The following is a 22,017-nucleotide window of genomic DNA, read 5'->3' as shown; positions in this document are numbered from 1 at the left end:
TCTTGCTGAGGGTGTTCCACCCCATCATCCAGGCTATTAATGAAGACATTAAACAATGTTAGCCCAGGATCAACCTCAGAAGAGCTGCACTTGTGGCTACGTAAACTTTAAGCCACTTTAAACCACTGACTCTAAGCCTAGTGATTAAGCCAGTTTTCCAGACACCTTGTTATCATCCATCTCTCTAATTTGGCTATAAGGCTGCTACAGCAGACTTTGACACAAGCTTACTAAAGTAAAGGCATACAACATCCATTGTTCTCTTACAGTTACTAACAGGGCCAGCTACTTCATCACAAAAAGCTATCAAATTACTCAGGGATGATTTATTCATGGTAAACCCATGCTGGTTGTTCCTTACTACATTATTTTCTTCCAAGTGCCTGGAAACAGCCTCCAGAAGGATTTGCTCCACAATCTTTCTGGAGACTGAGGCCAGGCTGAGCAGGCTGCACCTCCCTGATCACCTTTATGGCCCTTCTTAAACACAGGTATGATGCTTGCCTTTTTCCAGTCATCAGAAATCTCCCCCAGTCATCACAGCCTCTCCAGGATGATGGATAGCACCCTCTCCATGACATCAGCCAGCACCCCATCCTCTGCAATGAACTTGTGTATTTTCAGCATTCCTAAGTGGTCCTTAACTCAGCATTTCTCTACCAAGGGTAGCATTTACCTCCTCCTGATTCTGCCAGAAGGCAGGGGTACTTGGGAGGCCTGCGAGCAGATCTTGCCAACAAATACCAATGGAGATACTTATGATTGTGCACATTCTTCTGTAACTCTCAAAAAACCTTTATAAAGGTAGGCATAAAACCAATAGGAAAGGAGACGGTTTAAATTGATTTTTTTTATTGGCCATATTTTGCAGTGCACGTTTTTTAAGACTAAATAACACAATGTCTTCAACATTACTCAACTTAAATATTTAGTTCTGCATTTTTTTTCCCAGTTCAAAAGAGAAATGTTAACCTGACAGATGAGGTTATAGGCATCATAGATGTATCTTGGTTTAGTCTGAGACACAGTATTAATCATTTTAGAATAATTAGATCATTTAGATTGCATTCATTTCAGTTTTAAGGAACTCGTGAAAAAGCATTGCTAGGGGACTGAACTGAGCTCAATGGGCCTGACATTCTAAAATTACATAAACAGAAGGACTACAGGAGCTTGAACCAGTAGTCATTGAAGTCATTGAGACTTTGGATTGGACCTGTAAGTGCTGAAAACAATGTTTAAGGGGCTCAAACTCCGAATTTTTACTTAGACACTGTGAATCCATTCAGTGAAATTTTGCGCTGTGTTATTACTTGCTCATCCCTATAACATATACTGTCAAAACCAAAAACACATAGCTAGCTGAAAAACTGTTAATTGCATTTCCAAAAAGGAAAGATGACACTGGAGTTGTCTTCCACTATCAGAGCAGCCAGGTGTGCAAAAGGTTTGCCTTTGTGCCAATGAACAGGCTACTTAGATCTCGTACTCTAGTATGCATAAATAGTAAATACCACATTTTCACCATTTAGATTCATTGGGAAGGAGACTAGATAGAGGTCTCTCTTCACATCGCACAGGAACCACCTCTTATAGGGGAAGTTAAAACAAGCTGTTGGTGTAGACCAGAGGAAAGCAAGACCGCAATATACCAGAGGAGTGTCTCAAAGGCACAACGTCTTCAAGATGCACAGATTGCACATCATTCATGGATCAAGGCTGTGCTGAAACGAACAGTCTAGCCCTGAATATTTTATTTTCCAGAATTCAGTCTAATGAATTCTTTTCCTGTAGAGGCGACAGATTAGAAATAGAGCTGTGAGAATCTGACATATTTTCCATTCCCAAATGCAAACGAATTTAAAACTACCAATAATATGTATTATAAACCAAGTTTTATCCTGATGGGAATTGAGATAAATGAATTAGGGTCCTCTTCAAAAAGGATATGATAATGGAAAAGCTGACAGATCTTTCACTGCAGCATCTCAGCATAGTAAACTATTGTGGTGCAAATCACTGAGCTAATCATGAGAAAACAGCAAATTTTATCAGGCTTTATCTCTAAAGTATTAAGATGATCCACATTTTTGATAACTCAAAATGACAAATAATCAATCTAGTGTTCTTTCACAATAAACCAAATAATACGATTTCTCCAAAATTATATGGATATTTTAAGTCTTCTTACTAACAGTATCTGTGGAGTTTTAGAGCCTTTTTCAAACCCTGTATTAGGACAGAAGATGAATCTCAAGATTTTTTTTTTATGCATGTTCCAAGTAAATGTTGATTTCTCTTCAGCAGGATTGAGCACATCAACCTAGTGAGCAAAATGGTTTAATCGTCCACATTTTCACCTTTTTTAAAAGTTCTGAGGATATCAAAACACTTCTCATAGAACCAGACTGAAGATAATCTCATGAGTAACATGCAGAAAACGTACTAATCTTTAGTTATGTGGAATATACATATATGCGATAGAAAAAAGCGAACAGCACAAACAGAAAAGATTGAATCTCTGTGAGAGTACAGCTTGTCTCCTGGGACAAACGATCCATGTTGTTCCCAAAAGAAGAGGGGAAAAAAAATCACTGCTGAATAAGAGATGCAGAACAAATGAAGAACAAATACTTTCTCTATTCAAGAAGAACAAATACTTTCTCTATTTAAAAGAACATTTCAACCTTTTTTTCTTGGTTCAGCTTCATTATATTCCTATGGTGAGGTGAAGTGCTTTTCAAAAGCATAGTATGAAAAGGGCTGGAAAATAGAATTTTCAATAATAATTGATATTTCTCAACACTATAAAAAAAAATCTGCCTTACACTTCAGAAAATTAAGTGGTTTGTTTTTCAAATGCAAAGATGTACAGAAGTTGGACTAGCAGTATTTTCAGAATAGCAGCCTCCACAACTCCTTTTGGGGCAACTAAAAAATAAAAGAAAATGATTGGTAAAAGTATTTCCCTCAGACAGGAGATCTCAGGATATTAGAAGATGAAATTTCACCAATGTTATGTTCCTCAATTTCCAGCAATGACACGTTTTTCCTATTAGACTGTAAAAATAACATAAAGTCCTTATGTCATAAGGAACTGAAAAATATCCTCTATCACAATGTGGTTACCTTGGGACAGCCAGATCAGATTACCTTGGAAGGCAAAGAGATTATACAGCAATGGAGGATCTGATTCAAATTGTCAAAATCTCGGAGATTATTAAACCATGATCCGTGATTTCACTTCCATTTTATCACTACGAATTCTTTGGCACATGTGACAAAGGTTTATCAAGCACAACGACTTCACTCCAGTTTCTTTTCAAGTAAATATCAGAATACTTTACAAAATTGAACAGTAACATGTTTTGGAAAAAAATCAAATATTTTAAATTATACGTAGTTTGGATTGTTGAGGGTGCTTAGTAAGAACCTAAGATACCAAGCCATAATATTACTAGATAAGAAATGTCTATTAAGGATCGTACCTTCATAAAATTCAGTAAGTATATATTTTAATATAGAAGTGCTTATATGATACATGGGTGGTTGAAAGTAAATAAATCCCTGTGGTTCCTTGCAATAGTTAAAGGGCTACAGGATTTATTTTTTGACATAGTAGAATTATTCTCACACTTCTGAGAATAAGCAGTATCTACACTTCACAGTATAACAGCTGTTAGATTTTTTTTAATAGAATTTCATCCCCCTAACATATGAAATGTCTCCAGGAGAGCTTTAAAAATGAGGTGACTCATATTTTCAAGGGACGAGAATATTGTAATAATATCACTGTTACAAGATTTTCTTTTTTAGATGAACAACTCTTGTGAATACATCAAAGAGAACATGGTAACATCTGGGAGCTTCACCCTGTATCTACTATATTATTATCTTCTAAGGAATTGTACTTAATAGAAAATGTGCCATTCAGTTCACATTACCACCATGCAAATCTATTCAGTGAAGAATTATTTTGTTGATGCAACCTCCTCCCAAGAAGTTTTATTTATTAAACATAGTTTCGGTTAGTACCCTGCTCTCTTCTTATCCCCAACCTTATGGAAAAGACAAGCACATGTCATGAATTTCTAGCCTCTGAAAACATTAGAAGGAAGACAGGATGGTTAAAGGCAGTGGTAAATCAATGTAAGAACCCTTGGCCAGCTCTGCCATAGGCTTTTTTTTTTTGACTAATCATTGTATCTGTTTGTGTTTCAATTTCTCATTTACAAAGGAGAAACAATGATCCCTGTCTCTCTCCCATTTTGCGTTTTCTTTCAGACTGTAAGCCTCTTTGGGAAAGAAATTACTATTTGCAACCTGTATGCATAGTGGCCAAAACTACGGGGTTTATGTTTGTGCTGGAATTATTCAATAATACTGTTGCAGACTATAATAAAATAAATTCATAGCATACGGCAGGCTGGACTGCTTACCCAAGTCCACAGTAGATGAGGATGATCTCAACTCAAGTATATCTGCATTTCAGGATACAACCAATGACTGCAGGTTGTGTGTGTGTTTAATATTTTCAAGCACATACTTAGAAAGGAGATTTTATTATTATTATTATTATTATTATTGCTCTCAGACAGAAATCAGTGCAAATTGCCACCATGCCAGTTCTCATCTTCCTACTGTCTACTTGTTTTTATTAAAAATAAGCCTGGTTCTTGAACACCTGGTTAATTCTCTGGTGAATCTCCACAAACACCAACTCCATATAAACAACGAATTAACTAACACAGCTCTTTTGATTCAAAATGTCAGGTATGAAAAATAGATGGTCACTCCACATGTTGCAGCCCTGCCACTCAAATGAAAAATATTTGACAGGAAAGAGTACCCTGTGTGCTGTTTGCAAGGCTATCCAAGGAGTCTGATAATGACAATGAGAGAGAGAAATACTGTAGCACAGTGGAAGAAAGTACAGTAACAACAATGTTCAATGTCAACCAGACGAGAAAAGCAAAGTATTGCACAGTTTACTGATCATGAATTGTCAAAAAGAGTATATTAACCTCCACTTGGACAGCAACATTCAAAGTTAGGACTTTGGACGATATCTGGAATTAAAACGATCCTGCACGCCGAAAAACCCAGGCAAGCCCTTGTGCTCACAACTGTTCCATTTTAAGTATGCAGAAGTATAGGAAAATAATGCTGCGTAAACATCATGAAAGACACTATTACAGGCTCAATCCTATTTGGCAAAGTTTTGCCCCTACCTTCATAGTCAGAGATGCTAGCACCACTCCAGACTGGAGCCCTCTAATTCTAAACCTGGCTGCCATTTCAGCAGCCTCACTATTCTGGTATGTATTTTCCAGCTTATGAAAGCAGAAACAAATCATTAATTAATTAAATCCCTGATGCTGCCAATAGTCTAAAGGTTTTCAGCACATCACTCAGCTGGAATCGTGTTTATCACAGACACAAGTGGCCAGTCCTTACATTAAGATAATTTCCTCAACTGATGACTAGAATTGGTCTATATTAGCCTCTCACTAATCTGCATGTAGGAATATATCGCTCTCTAAAATCTTTTCCATTCTGTATGGATTGGCTCCTTCACTTCATAATGTTAATGCACAAAAGAATATCCTCTTCTTTCCACTGTCTTTTCATGCACAGGTCTGTCACACAAACAAGACAATCTAAATGCCTTATAGAGATAAATTATTTAGCCATAGAAATAAATAACTGAAGAGTTAAACACCATTAAACTAGACAGATAATTTTGCTAAGAAATTTGAAAACGGATCAAAGATTGAAAAGCCATTTATAAACTGCAGTGGTGTTCCAGACACTGGGAGCAGTGTGGCAAGAAAAATAAAAAGATTAGCAGATAGATCAGAGAGGACACAAAAGACGAAAAATATTCAGATAAGGGACAGGAGGAAGTCTAAAGTGAGCATCACTTCCCTCCCCCTGATTTCCAAATTTTGAGCAGAAACACAAACAGGCAGCAACTCTGTCCATAAAACACAGCATGAAATGTTTGTACTTCCTTACGTGGATGAGAAACAGAGGGCAAGTGAAGTGTTATGGGAAGATTAAAAAACATCTTACATCTTAACATGTGGAAGTTCAACCATCAATTAATGATAATGTTACAGTCCAGGGAAGATGACAAACCTTCAATATAGTTTCTGGGAGACCTGATACTATGCAAATTTCTGAAGTAACTAATTCATAGATACATCTAAATGCAGGACAGAATTACAGCACATGCAAATTTTGAGAAATCTTAAGGAAATAATATACAAAAGGGAAAATTATAATTCCTATTGCTTCAACTGACAAACAGCTCACTACCACTGGGCTTTCAAAGTACTTGAATTTCTAGTTTACTCTCTCCCGCTCCTGATGGTTTTCCATTTTTTTATTTGAATTGCTGTCTTATTACTTAAAGAAATATAACAACCTAGGTTTGGAGGGAAAAAAAAAAAACAAAGCCACACATTTGTTACAATTATATTATATAGATCACAGAGAATGAAGGAGACTGTACCATATTAAGTGACAAGAAGAGCATATCCTGCAGTATGCTGTAGTAGCAACACGATACAGTAAACATGACTGGAAGGTGAGTTTCACTGAGTCAACATGTGATTCCAATCTTTATTTGTCCTTTCAGAAATTAAATGCAGCTGGGGCAAAGGCTTAGATGGAGAAAAGATCTTACAAGAAGTGGGGTAGTATTTACTACTAGCTCACTCTTTCAAAAGCTCCAGGTTTGTGTGATTGAGGGCTGAGAAAATCAGTTCTCTGCCCATAAAAAGTGACATTTCCAACTGTGGTGTGGTTATTGGTTACACCTCAGAGGACTGTACTTTATCTTTACTTGCATCTTACAGCAATTTTGATTATGTCAACTAAAGAATCTCAGTTTCCAAGAGGATGTGGATCTCTATAAAACAGCAAAAATGGACTTTTCTTTTAAGGTCAGTGGATCACCTGGTTATGTGATTTAAGCAACTAGAGTACTTTGCCTAAATGGGGAAAAAATGTAACAGAATTAATGTAGCACCATGTTTAAGGGTGTTTCATACATCCAGTTATCTTTGCCAAAGAACTAAGCTTGTGAAAAGTAGTAAGTACACCTTATTTCATGCATTGCTTGCAATAACTGTTTTCTGTAGTTACATTTCTGTATTTCTGCTGCACTATAAATATCTCCATGGGAGATAAGAGAGGTGCTAGAACAACCAGATGGCACTTGCTAATATTACAAAATTCATGTCTGGTGATAAACTATATGAAACATGACAAAAGATTAAGAAATACCTGCACTATAGTGAGGAATAAAGGTTTAAAACTAGGGGTTTTTTTAAGTAATATAGTAATCTCAACTAATGCTTTAAGACATTAACCTGGATGATGCTAGAAGTTGTCTGTAACTTGCAGAGTATTTGCCTCGTGTGAACAAAAATAAACTAGCTTAAGTCCCTGATTCTAGGTATGTTCACACGCATAGGTATATTCACACGCGTAGGTATGTTCACATACATAACTGTTGGTGTGAAAATAATAGTTCCATGATTAGAAAAGTACAATGCTTTTCAGAATCAAGGTTTATTCAGGACTATTTGCCCTCCTACCTTAACCACATGCAACTACACAAAATAATACTTTTAAATTTACCAAGTTAAATCTCCCTTTGTGTCTTAGTTCTGCTTCTGCAACGGTTAAAATACTTCCTTTGTGTGCTGTGAGACTTTGTTTTTTCATCCTCCTCTAGGAGATTTGCACACATAAATGCTATTAAAAAAATCAATGAGTTCTTCAGGTTCACTTCTGAAAAAAAACTACCAAAACCCAATGCCAGACCTGGCTGAAGGGATCCCAGATACTCATCCACTACAGAGAGACCTTTTGTCACTTCTTACCTCTCAAATGGGAAGCAGAGCTAATAAGTAACTCAATTAACATTTTCTCTCTCAAAAACAGTAATACTTGGAATTTATTTGACTAACTGGGTAATACCTGTAGTTCAAGTATTTATGCCTGAGCCTGTTACTCCTTCATAGTCAGGAGAACTCACATCCAGAGAATGATTAGTCTCATCAGAAACTAAAATAAATCAGATAAACCATACCTTAAAACACACCTTTGCCCCCTCTATTTGCTCTAAAAAGAGCTCTAGATGACCAACACTGCTTAACAGTCTACAGTATAACATCTAAATGTAAATGACATATCTAACGTCAGGTTTCCTATATGCCAGACTTCCAGCTGCCGAAGTGTTAAACCTTTTTCTGCAAGACTGATAACCCCATTAAGAGACTTGTCTCCCATGAAAGTATTTGCTCACTGTTACTTACTGTGTTTAAACACAAAGACTATCGTACTGCAATTCTGGAAAGCAATCCCATATTTCTTGCTATAAACCCATTCCGGTTTGTCAGCTCACCATCTGCACTATGTCCACCACACTCAGCTATGACCTGCTGTTAGTGGTCACACCAGTGCCAAATAGGGAAATTATACAATCTCCCAAATCTTACCTGAAATTCCTCAGGTTATACAGCCTTTAATTAAATTATCCCTTTTGATTTCTTCAGTGCTCCAGGAGTGCATGCTTAGCTACCAACCCATTAGGATCCCAAGTCTTTTTCAGAGCTACTGTCTCACAGTGAAGACTCTGTTGCTGTAAACATTTTGCATTTTCGATGTTGGATGTGTGACTTCCAGTGAATTGCTTCAGCTACGCCTCACAGAAACACCAAAACACCGACATGAGTACTCCAGAGCCCTGTAAGGTTTAGCAAATAATGCCCTATTACCATCCCCATTTCCACTCCTCCCCTCTTCATTTTGTGGAGCTCCCTCCAGTCTGCTGTTCTTCAACCCTTTCCTTGGGCCCTACCAACTCGACCTTATCTCCGCGATTCCCGCTCTCGTGCTCTACCTGCTCCTCTGGTCTCGTGCAATACAAGGAAGCTAACACTTCCCCATTTAAGTGGGACAATTTTTTCACACTACCTCGCTGCTCCCCCATTTCTCCTTTTACCTCCCACCTACCCAACAGGTCGTTTTCAAATGCTACCTGTGAACTTTTCCCCTTATTTCAAGCTCCAAAGTGAGCTTAAAATCCAAGAGTTCTTTACTCAAAATGGCTCACACAAAATCCCAAATGACCCATTTCTGACCCCGGCTCAAAACCAGCGCTCTCCTGATCCCCCTCCATATTGACACCTGCCTGCTACGTCACAGGGCCTTTTTCTCCCGAGTTTCCACTTCCTCCATGACAACTGCCTATATACGGCAGCCAAAACATTTCAATATATCCTTGACGCTCCTGGTGGGATACCTGCAGTCCCCAGCACGCTGGGGCTGCAGAGAAGGGCCCGGGGTTTTGGACGAAGCGGGGAGAAGAGCCCCATTAGGGCCCCAAAACCGGGGAGACCTTCCCGCCGCGTTCCCCTCAGGCCTCTCGCACAGCGCGGCCGGGGAAAGCGGAGGAAGCGCAGCCTGGCCGAGGCCAACGCCAGGAAGCCGGTGGCCGCGGACCTGCCAGCCGCCGCCCTCCCGCCTCGGGGGCTGGGCTGAGGCGGGCGGTGGCGGCTCCGCCCCGCTGCGGGGGCCGCCCGCGCCGGCAGAGGCGGCTCCGTTCGCCGCTGTGACGCCGGCGGCGCTGGAACACCTGGAGGGGCGGCGGCGGCGGCGGCTTCTCCGGCTTGGCCCTCCCTTCCCCTCCGCCGCGGGCAAGGTGAGTGCGGGAAGCGGGGACCCGCCAGGCTCGGTGCCGGAGCCTGCCGAGGAAAACGGGTTCTGCCAGCAGCTGCCGCGGCCGGTGTCGGGCAGCCCCGGGTGGGCGCCGCCTCCCCCGCGGGCTGCACGCCCGCCTCTTGGGGGGAAGGAGGCGGCGCGGCGGCCAGGCCTGAGGCGCGGGTGGCCCGTCAGGGCTTGGCGACGGGTGTAGCCGGGGCCGGACCTGTCCGGAGGTGAAATTTCTGAGGCACAAGATGGCATCTGCCCCTCCTTTTTTGCCTTGTGGTCGTCGTCCCCGTCCCGCCCCCCCCCCCGCTGTGTGGTTATCTCGCCATGATTATTGTATTTATGCGTTTCTGCCTCCCTCTCTGCCGTACATCCTCTCTGGCTCTCTGCCCGCTGGAAGCGGGGAGGGAAACGGCCGGTTCTCCTTCGGGGTTCCGGCTCTGCTGCCAGGCTCTGGGCTGAGGCGAGGGCCGGGCTCGGGGGCGGCGGCGGCCCTTGTTCTTACCTGAGGGCTTGGGGCCGGCTGGGTTAAGAGGGATGGCGGGGCTTCATGGGGTAAGATAAGGTATCAAACCAGGCACCCAGGCGTTAACAGCTAGTGAAATCAGAATAAAAAAAATAAAAAAATAAAAAAAAAAACCCAAAACCATATAGACTTCCTATTTAAAGCTTGTATTTTGTGGAAAGCTGATCTCGATAATCAGATTTGACCTGCGTCCATCCACCTGGCAGATTAATGTCATTTGTCTGTTCTAGTCGTTTAGAAGAAGGAAAAAAAGGAAAATTACTTGAAACATCAGGTCGGTTTTTAGTGAGAGGAAAGGGTGAAGGGCACTGTGCTTTTTCATTCCTTGGTATCATTGTGTGTATGTTCAGCACCAAATGTAAATAAGTCTCCTGTTCCATGCTGTTTTGTGTAGTGCTGATAGGCTCAAGGTCCTGCGTGGACCCTCTTAAAACAGTAATTTAGTTTTGCCTCGGTTCAGATTTATAAATGCGAAACTAAATAACTCAGGGGTACATCCTTTAACCTCTTACCCCCAGGTTATGTTGTGTGGATATTTTTGAAGCTTGGAGTGTTTCTTCTGTTTGGTTGTTTGTAATATTTTGCCCCTGCCTGCAACCTTCCTTTAAACCAAGGTGACTGTTTATTTACAGGAAGCACCTGTTTGTTGGTGTATTTTATTTCCTTCATGTTTCATTCTGTTATCATCTTTCTTTCAGTTTCTGGATGGATTTAATTTAATTTGGGTCTCGGAAAGCAGCGCTGGCTCTTGTTCCAGAGCAGACTTCTTGGAAATAAACTGTTCTCTTGTTTTGGTCTAGCAAGGCTGCTGTTGTAAGTTAAAAAACTGTGTTTGATCACTTTTCCAAAGTGTTGGCCAGAGAAAATGGCAGGCAGGCTTTTGGAGTCTGCAGTGCAGGCTGCATTTGGTTATGGTCTTTCATCTGGTTTTTCTGGTAATCTACTGTTTTTCCACTTTGTCCAGGATTCCCAAGGAGTGAATGGAAGTACCACTTGACAGTGCGATCTGCCTGGCAGTGATCTAGGAGTAGCAGTTCTTAGCAGTACTTAAATGAAGTCCAGGAACATCTTATTTAGACATTAGCAATTTTTTATACTGCTTTCTGAATAGGGTAGCCTGTTGGTTTAAACTGAGTAACTTTATGATTTAAGATTTATGTTAATACCACAGAAGAAGGAATTTAATGTAAAGCCACAGAGATCTTCTTTTGTGTAGTAAACTGCCATAACTGGTATAACCAGTCACATTTTTCCTGTGGCAAGCTCTACTGGAAGATGATGTGGCAGTTAAATGCTGTGGAACCTTGGGCTAAAAGAGCCTCTGAAGTTTCTTTACTGTCAAAACATCATAGGAGAAACATTGTTATTTCCAGAAAGGTTCAAACAAGAGCATACTCAAAAGTTAGATGCTGGTAATTTGAATTTGCCACCTTCTCAATTAAAAAATAATTAAGCACTTTTTAGATACTGGTGATTTCTTCCTTTGTGTTTGTGGGAGTTGATTCAAATATGCACATTACGAGAGGTTTGCAGGTTTAAGAGGACTAGTTAAGACTGTGTGGAAGGGGGAAGCTTTCTTGAACATTTTTCATTCACAAGGTTATATTACTGGTACGTAGAGGAAATCACATAGTGCAAAGTAAATTTTCTGTTGAACCCTATTGTAGGGTTGGGTTTGTTCCCCTTAGTAGAGGTTCAAGCCCACCTGTCTTGCCTGTTCTTCTCTGTTATCCATACTCTACAGGGCTGCAAAATTGTTCTGATGAATTCCCAAGTAACCTTTTCTGGAAGAAATGAATAATAACAGCTCTTTTCACTCTTAAACTAGCGTTGAAAGCTGTTGGTACAAGTTGGCAGAAAAAAATGTGCTAGTATCTCAGCTAAATTAAAAGTCAAGAAACGTCCTCAAAGACTCTTTTTAATACTGTTTTCAAAATCTCCTCCGACAGTGTTGCTCTGAAGTAGTTGATTCTTCAAGATGTTTTGCCACTTCTCAACCATAAAATCACTCTAAAGACAAAATTATGCCACATGATGCAGAAGCATTAAAAATACAGAAGCCTGGAGGGTGATGAATGTTAAACAAAGAACCAAGCAGTCAAGAATGGTAGAAACATTTGACCTTTTACATGTTGCTGGTAATAATAGTCTCACGGTAGTTCTTCCTGTGGCTATTGTTAGCCATGGCAAACCGAGGGGCATTTTGACCGGTTATGCAATTGCTTACGTCAACCTTGGGAACTGAACTGTCTGTTCTGAGTCACGGAAACAATACTCAGGTCCATCTTGCAAGTAGCTTCATAGGGATCACCGCTGCTCTAGGAACAGTCGGCTGGTGTGCCAGGATCTGGGAACACTGATGTAAAAGTTGAGTGAACTATGCATCTATCAAGAACATACAGCCTGTATTGATCGTGGTGTTTACTCAAAGGGCAACGAAAGATCACCCTGTATTCTTGTTGCCGTGCATGCTAAAACTGTTTTGTTAATCAAGTCTCTTATCCATGGATGTGAAATGATCTCCTGAGGGAATCTAGAGAAAATTATTTTCACCTGTTCCCTCCCCCGGCGTTGTTTCTCCTCGGGTATAGTAGCATTGCTTCCTGGCTTCTGCATGGATGAAAAGGGAGGAGGGAGTCAAAAACTTGAGAGTGTTGACTGTGTCAGCAAATCGGGTATCTAAATAAGCCAGCCATTAGTTTGAACTTCTAAAACCATATTTGTCCATATTTATTATAGTATACGTGTGAAAAGAATATCCGGATTTTTTTTTTGTACATCTCCTGCTCTTCTCATAAGTTCTACAAAGGGAAGGTTTCCTAAGATTCAGACTCTAGGTTGATCATGTGTAGAATGTGTCACAAAAAACATCTTCGTGTTGTCTTTTATAGTCTATGCACAGCAGGTGTTCCATATGGCATTTTCTTTAATAGTATTTGACTACTAAGTTTAAAATGACTGTTTTTTAAACTAAGAGAACAAATGTATATTACACAACAATTTGATAGTCATTTCAGAGAAAAGAAGCAAGTCTGCATTTAGAATGAGATTAAATACTGGATTGCATATATCCCCAGCTTTGCTCATTTGCAGAGTGAGGTTAGACCTGCCACTTGATGACTTATATTTACATTATTTTTCCATAAAACACATATAGTACTTATGATATTTACCTGGTTCTTTCCAAAGGACATTCGCTTAGCGTTCTTCCCAAACTTAAGTGGAAAACTAGTAGTCAAGTAAAAGATGTTACATGAAGTCAAACTGATAGTATGTGCTGTTCTTATATTATTTCACAATAAGCAGCTGAAAAATTAGTATAATCTGAAAAAGGAATTTAAAATTAATTTTATGTGTAATCAAGTATTTGTGTCTGTGCAAATGATGAAGCTCTGCATGCAAGTTAACTTACCTAGAAAGGGCTGTTGTTTGCTCATCAATCTTCCAACTGTGAGTCTGCTAGCATTATTTAAAATATTTTATTCTGAGGCTACCTCTACTATGTTGTCACTACATGTGCCATTCTTATCAGTGTTTTTGAGATAAACCACTGGTTTTAGCAGTTTGTCATTCAACTGCTAAAAAAAATAAAAAAAGCCCACCTCACCTCCAAGTGTCATTTCAATGTATGTTATACTCTAGAAAGATGATCACTAATGCCTGTAAGTTTGACTTGATAGTCTTTGGAATAGTATGACAAGTATGTAGTACTGAATAGACACAACATTTTTTTGAGAGAGGAATACTAACATTTGATTTGGTCCTTGTACTTCGTGGGAGCAAAAACAGATTTTAAAAAACACGGTGACATAGTGACAAATTTCTGCTTTTTAACATTGGCTAAAACTTACTTCTAACTGTTTGGGTACTAAAAACAAGTGCAGTTCAGATGGATTGATACTCTTAAGTTCTAGGTCTAAATGAGCAATGTGCAAATTTGCTCTATTTGTCTTCCACTGTCTTCTATCAATTTGTACTTATCAGAGTCAGGAATAGAAAAATAAAAGACTAAATGATAGCATAAGAAGCAGCACCCTGGATATCATACTCTCTTTAGACTACACCAGGAAATTAAGGAGAATAATTTCCTATGCTAATTGTGTATTCTGAAACATTAGAAGCATGATAATTGTTTTTGGAATAAAGTAAAGTACTTTTGGAATAAAATCAAGTACTCTCTGTAGTAGCTATTTGTCATCTGCCCTGCATAGAAAGTATTAAGAGTTGGTGTAAAATTCCGTGAAAGACAGGTCATTATATACTTAATGTCAGTAGTACTACTGCTCATTTTGTTGGATGTACTCTTTGCATACAGGTGCCTAGGTGGTGCTACAAAATGACAGAACACCCAAACCATCCAGTTTTCTTCATACGTTGTGCATGGTTTCTAATGGTGCGAGTCCTTAATCACACAATCTTAGTCATTTAAGATGCCTGCTTGTATTACTGTGGTTTGTTCTCCACACAATTTAACTAGCCTGAAAAAGAACGGAAAGGGAGGATTGTATTGGTTCAAACTACCTCCTTGGAAAACAGACTCGGATTCCTCTGATGCTTGTTGTTGTTTTCAGTACGTGTTTGGGTTTTTTCTGCATGTTGAGTTTTGGTTTTAATGTTTCTCTTTGGTTTTTTGAACCCATGAAGAATCATGGAATCATGGAATGGTTAGAGTTGGAAGGGACCTTAAAGATCATCTAGTTTCAACCCCCCTGCTCTGGGGAGGGACCATCTTCCACTAGACCAGGTTGCTCAAAGCCCCATCCAGCCTGACTTTGAACACTTCCAGAGATGGAGCATCCACAGCTTCTCTGAGCAACCAGTTCCAGTACCTCACCACCCTCACAGTAAATAATTTCTTCCTAATATCTAATCTAAATCTCCCCTCTTTCAGTTTAAAACCGTTACCCCTCAGCTTATCACTACACTCCCTCATAAAGCGTCCCTCTCTACCTTTTCTGTAGGCCCCCTTTAGTTACTGGAAAACTGCTATAAGGTCTCCCCAGAGCCTTCTCTTCTCCAGACTGAATAACCCCAACTCTCTCAGCCTGAATCAAGACAAATGAATAAATGGAATGGAATAAATGATCTTTTTATAGAATCATAATAACTTTGCTGGGGTGTCTCATAAACCCCAGTAGAGAAGAGAAAGAAGTAGAAGAAATTGTGTATAGAAATGTTAGTTCCAGAAGTGCTTGCATTGAAAGCAAAAATTGCTTCCAGTGGGCTTACACGATGTGGCTGTGTCCTAAGCACAATGTGTTACTCAATATGCTCTTGTATCTTTTTTTTCCCCAGTAATACAACAGACCCCCGTGAAATCCCAGCTGTAAGCGAAGTGCTCTTACTGCATGATTTATCCATGTAGTTCGGGTGTTTTGTGCTGAAACCATCATTTCTGTGCGCTCAGAGGACAGTGGTGACGTTCTGGTTCAGGTGCTCAAAGTTGCTCTTTGGAGGTTGGTTCTATTCACTGTCTGTACAGAGGCTTAGTATTGAGATGCTTGTAATGTAATTTAGGCACCACAGTTAAATAATTGGGGTCAAACAGCATGACTTTCTTTCCCCCTGAGCACCTCACAGGTTTATGAATATAGCAGGAGTCCCTCTCAGTATAACAGATGCTGTTTCCCCCTGTGCTTCTTTTAAGAATGTATGAAACTTCTTTCTAGATGTCAACTCCTGAAATAGGTTGAAAGAGTAATAATTCTGTTGATACAGCTTCTCCCTTATAAGTTTGCAATATTTCTTCTGAGAAGTTTTGGATAACCTGTAAGATATAGGTTTCCCAGGACAAGAAACAATGCTGTGGATCTGTCTGAGACAAAGGAATAGATGAATGTTGTAGTGGATGCAAGGAACTGCTAATGCAGTGCTTGTACACCAATTCTGCAAACTTTTTGAATTAATAAACAAGTGTGTCAGTGAGTAGTCTAACAGAATGAAAATACTCCTGGATTTAAAGCTAAGCATGGATGATTCTCCAGGATTAGAACATCAATGATGAGTGTTAAGAGCTTTAGAGGAAAAATTGAATCTTGTAATTTGTCATATTTATATAACTTAAACTCTAGATTCATTTTAGCTGAATTACAGTGGTAGCTATTCATGTAGTGAGAATAGGAATGCTTGTAAGTCTGTGTATAATTGTGATGCTGAATGCCTATATAGACCCAAACTTCAGTTTTTTGCTCTCTTCCTACATTGACAATACAGATAATTCAGATCAACAGGCTGCTCTGTTCTCTTTTGCTCAGAAAAGGCGAAGTGAAATGTGGTTTGAAGCTCCTGACTGATTGGGTCTACGTGTTTGTAGACAGACCAGAGAAGATATAACTGTGCCCTGCCTAATCTTCATCTTGCAGTGAGACTGCTTCTTGCTTTGGAGGCCCATTTACTTAATTCAGTTTGATGACAGCTTCCAGGGAGCAGAGTGGGGGAGACAGGTTGTCAGCCAAGAGCTGTTGAAGAGGCACAGATGGCATTGATTCCCTCACCTAAGCACACTTTCTTCGCTTCAGAGTATTTTACATAAATGAAATTATCACTCTTAACTGTTAGAGATAGAAGTCCTTAAAATTCTTCTTATTTTTTGTTACTTAGTACCAATCTACTATTTCTGTATTAAAAGTTTCTTGGAAGATTATTAATTTAAAAGAGCCCACAGTGTTATATTAAGTAAATCAAATGCAATGCATGATTCTGCCATACTTTAAGTTAAAAGTTGCAGGATTTTTAAGGTGCAGAGTCTGTTGGGATTTGAAGACCGTCAAAACGTATTTGCTGTTTTGAAAGGATCGTAAACTGAGAGGACAGTGCTATCAGTGAAAGTACAGACCCTTCTGTGTCTTTTTTGATGAACACTACTTTCACATAAGGCGCGCTGAATTCTGCTCCGCTTCTCATTCGGTTCCTTTTGTTGTTTCCGGATGCATCTCAGCAGAATGTTGTTCAATCTACTGCCTTCCTACATAACCATGGCAGGTTATCTTTGGATGTTAAATTTGATCTGTATATCAGCATTTGTAACGTTTTTGCAAGGATTTCAGCTCATTTCTTGTTTCTGAGAAGTTGTGATTAGATCAACAGTTTGTTTTAGATACAGTCTTCACAGTTTAAAAGATTCGTGTTTGCTGTCTCTGATTGCTTCCTGCTTTCTACTATAGGATCTGTTGGCTAAGCTGTTAAGAGCACAGTCAGAGCTGTGTAACCAATGCTCAGCCAAGGGCAGATATTTGAATTAGGGGAAAACATATTTGCTTTTAATTGATTTCCCCATAACCTAGGAGAGCGTTAAGATCTGAATTTTACCTTGACACATGACACTTCTTATATTTACACTCACTGGAAAAGAAAAACTATCGTGACTAATGATATACAGAATCGTTTATTATCAATTTAGCTGTTGGAGAGAAGGGACTCATACTGTCCTTTTCTTATGAATAATATTCAGATGCTACCTGTGTAAAGTTGTTCAGCTCGTGGAAAAGCTGCAACAAAGTATGATAAAGCTAAAAAAGAGAAGCAAGTGTGTGTAAATGTTGTATAGAGCATGAGCTGGAAGGTAAGCCAAGGGTATGCTGGAGTTTAAATCGCTCAAAACACCACAATAGCATTTTTCTTTTTGCACAGAAGAATGTAGATGGTGTATTCAAATGGTCTTGGAGAATACACAGAATCAGTGGACTTTTCCACAGGAATAGAAATGCCATTCACTAATGAGGGTGCCCTCCCATCAAGTTCCATTCCAGCATCATGGCTAATAAAAAATCTCAGTAGGAAAACAGGATGGTGCAGTGTGCCAGAAATATTATGAAGTTCTGTGTGCATTCCAGCTATTTTGGCTACCTGTGGGAATAATTTGTGGGTAAATAGTCTACAACCCAAATAAACTCTGCCACAGATGCAGAGGTGCCATAGTTGGCTGTTTGCAGGGCCGTCCTGGTTCCAGCATGTCTTGTTAGCTGTGTCAGAGCACTGCGTGAATGCAGCTGAACCACTTCTGAAGCCAGGCTGAGTCTAGAAGCAGTTTGGCTGTATTTCACAGTGTCCAGGCCGATAGGCTGTGCTAGTCCTCTCTAGTGTCACTCTGCAAACAGGGAGGTTTGTGGAAAGTGATGCTGAGGCTTCTTGGTGGCTCCTCAGAGGGCCCGCTAGGGATTTTTCAAGGGTTTGGCGTCGCTTATGAACCCAGCTGGCTCTGTATGGAAATGGATGTTTCGGCACTCTGGGCCCTTGTGTTCTGGGCAGACTTGTTATGAATAGGGCCAGCTCAGGTTTAATGCTGAAACTGAGGTAGCATCTGTCTGTCTCAAAACGCTGGGAAGCACTTGCAGAATTACTGGAGCTGTGTGTGGACTTCAGGAAACCTCAAATCCAGCACCGTGCAGCAATAAATGTGAATTTGGCTACAGTCAGCTATAATATAGCAATGCTTTCCCCAGCATGCTCTAGAGCACCTGTGTTTCCTTCCCCCGCTCCCCCTCCCACTATTGTCTATAGTATCCCTAGCTTTTGTTAGCTAAGATAAAGGCTGTCTGTCACAGAGATCACAAGTGTTGTGTAACTCTTTATCATCAAAGGTAATGGAAACTTTCTGATACAAATGCTTTCCGATGGGGTGGTGAATGCTATTATTTTTTTAATCAGTGTCAGCATAATATTATTCCTTGGAACTTTTTTTTTAGTCTTAATACACTGGGAAGAAAAAAGAAAAAGTCCCTTACATCAGCTCCTTGTGGCAAATTATGCTTGCTTTTAGCTATAAAACTGTATGATGACATAGGTTAATTTTAAGTTTGACTGCAGTCTTTGGGGAAGGTATTGGTGGAGTCTAGTTAGTGTCATGTGCTTCCATTGTAGTCAGCTTTGGCAGAGCAACTCTCTTGTTACTTCTCTGTGGGACATTTATGTCTTGTTCTTTGAAAGCATAACAGAGTTCAAACCCTAAAGTAGTCAAAGGCTTTGTGTGCATTTCTTGGTCTCTCTCTGCAGCCTCAGGGCCAGTGTTTCACAACTATAGGCATTCTTTGTTATGAAGTGTTCCTTTTAATTCCTTGATAGTTCCCTAGGCTGTTTCCAGTCCCCTTCTCTTAACATCTCCCACTTTTTTTGGTTAAACTTATGACTTTGGGATATCTTTATAAAATCTCACCACTTTCAGCTATCCCAGATGCTTTTAATAATGTTGTTTGTTACAGTTGAACCAATATCTTAACCCTCTTTCGTTCCTGGACTTGGAGTAGACAGTAACAACACGTTAAATGACTGCAGGGACAGTTTACGTTGTATATGTAGCAGTATCTGAAGAATGAAAACTGTTAATGTTAAAAGTTTTGGCTATGAATGAAAATAATATGACTAAAAGCTGAAAATATTGTAGATAACTTTTAGAAAACATGCTGTGCTCTTTTTTTTTTTTTCTTGGTTGGGGTTTTTTTGTTCTTTTTGTGTAACTACAGTGGTCGTGGTGCAGTGTTATTCTGCTGCCCATTTAAACCATTCTTGTGGAAGGTACTCTGTATTAAACCAATCACACTGGGCTGCTGCTTATTCCTGCTGTTTAATTGCTGCAGTCTTCCTGGCATGGTTTTTGTCTATATCACCTGGAGCTCTCTGGAACCGTTCTCTCTCCTGACACATTTTGAGTGATACCACATGCCAGGAGCCATTTCCAGCAGGCAGTGTAGGTATGACCCCACTTTTCCTTCCTTCCAACCTATTCGGCCGTACAACACTATGCCAGCAGGTCTTGTAGCCTCAAACACCTCAAATGCCATTATGTCACACAGCAGGATAGGGAATACATGCCCTTGTTTTCATACCATGAAAACACTGTCCTAATAGCTGTCATACAGTCCTGACATTGAACTAAAAAATCCCCACAAATGATATCTTAAGGGCATAGGGTTGCTATGGAGGACTTAAAAGAGTATAACCAAGAAGATCCCAGTCGAAATATAAGGTCAGATGTTTAGGAGGAAAGAATGTGAGCTATGCTTGCAAATGAGAACTGTTTTACCATGACCCTGATATATTTTTCTTTTTTTTTTCTTTTTAGGGACATTGATTTCCAGGAGAGACAGGTGGACATGTACAGTGTGTAAGGTCAGTGCCTCAGACCTGTTCCCTGTGCTGGTCATTTACGCTTTGTTCCATGTAATATGCATGTTATTCCATCTAGATAGGCTGTTTGCATCCTGTCAAACCAAGTGTGCTGCTGAGTAACTGAGTCATGGACGTGTATACAAGCTAAATCCTGTATTCTTATCTCACTCGCGCACACCCAAAGTTGACTTAAGGAGGACCAGTATTAAAACAATGAAGTCAAGCATAAAGATGTTAGAAAACTGGAGTTAATTCTGCATGTGCCTTATGGCTCTAGAAATTACAGCAAAACCATGACTGATGCTGTCCATTCTATATATTTCTGACTCGGTGGTGCTATAACGCAAAGAGCAGTCTGAAACAGTTCTTTCTTCCTCGTTGTTTGTCTGTTGGGCTTTACATTTAGACTCTGCTCTGAAGACAGGGTTATGAATTTTCTCATGGTCTCTCCTGCAGTGCTTATGAGCACTTCACAAAAAATTCCAGTTCAGGAAAATTTCCTGCTCTGATATGATCTTACAGCATCTCATGGAACTTTGCCAGAAAGTTTCACAGGTACTGACAGTAGAGAGGCTAGAACTGGAAATCTGGGATTTGGCTCCATTCGGCTCCAAATGGAAGTGTGTGTGCTTCACAGTTGCAGGAAGCACTCAGGTTGTTTGCATTCCCTGGTTCAGGTTCCTGCAATCTGTTCCAGTCCCTTTGCCGCTCCAGTGCTAATCATACTGTCTGTCAGCAGCACCATGCTAGATGTGTTTCCAGTGTCACGTCTTCCCCTTGCAGCCCCTTTTCTCTCTCGCCCAGATTAGTGCCAAAGTTCAGTTTCAGCACCATTACCCTTCCTAGCTGCTTTTTCCATTACTGTTTTCTCAGTCAATCAGCTTCATTTCTTAGGGCAACCTATTGGTGTGTTCCTTCTGTGCCTGGTTTTACCTGCTGTTTCCCGGCAGCACCATCTGACCAGCTCCTTTTTGGTTTCATCTGTAGTCATGGTGCAGTGTCTCCATTTGCATGCTGGCTGTGTGCTGGAGAATAGAGTCCTTTCTGAAAGCAGCAGAGGAGAAGCCAGGTGCTTGTTGTTTATAAGGAGTGTCTGGCTTCACTTGTAAATTTAGCCTGGAAGGAGTGTGCTCAGTTACCAGTGGGAAGTGATGTGCGTGCCATCTAGTCAGCTCAATGTATAGCAGGAGACTTGAGTATCCAAACTGGAGGTATTAACTTAGAAAATCTAAAATACAAAAGCATTCAGATCATATTCTATCCTCAGGAACTGAGGTGTCCTTCATAGAAAAACCACCTGTTGGTTAAATTTCACATCCGTGGCTCAAGAGGTGATGTAGCTAGTGTTTCTAAAAAATAGATCAGTGGGACATGGACAAAAAAAAAGTTGCTGAACTGTGTTGTGGCTAAAACTTTGGGGGGAAAAAACCCAACCGAGAAAGATGCCTAGCATGGACAATTTTGGCTTGCCTCATCAAAAGTCACTGAATTTATGCCAGGTAAACTTGCTTTTGCCTGGAAAACTTGCTAACATATAATAATTGGCAACATCAGTGATACCACTTAATTGTGTTTGTCATGGATTTAAGTGAGAATTGTGTGTTACATAAGGAAAGCATTTGGTCCACAGATTGAAAAGCTTTCTGTCATAACACGGTAAA

The 22,017-nt window shown here is 40.1% G+C and overlaps 1 protein-coding gene across 4 annotated transcripts in view; it reads left to right on the top strand.

The window, feature by feature from the left end:
* Positions 1-9,466: 9,466 nt before the first annotated feature.
* The window catches only part of ICA1 (islet cell autoantigen 1), a 72,786-nt gene continuing 60,235 nt past the window's right edge, over positions 9,467-22,017 (top strand). Inside the window, exons 1-2 of one of the 4 annotated variants that reach the window (XM_074574752.1) lie at positions 9,467-9,718; positions 20,310-20,356. The gene's annotated coding sequence lies outside the window, so the exon portion shown is untranslated. The remainder of the gene's footprint in view (positions 9,719-20,309; positions 20,357-22,017) is intronic. The other 3 variants (XM_074574753.1, XM_074574751.1, XM_074574754.1) reach the window with 3 other exon arrangements.

Source organism: Larus michahellis, chromosome 2, assembly GCF_964199755.1.
Source record: "Larus michahellis chromosome 2, bLarMic1.1, whole genome shotgun sequence".
In the NCBI taxonomy this organism is placed as follows: domain Eukaryota; kingdom Metazoa; phylum Chordata; class Aves; order Charadriiformes; family Laridae; genus Larus; species Larus michahellis.
This window is presented reverse-complemented; position numbering and strand designations above follow the sequence as displayed.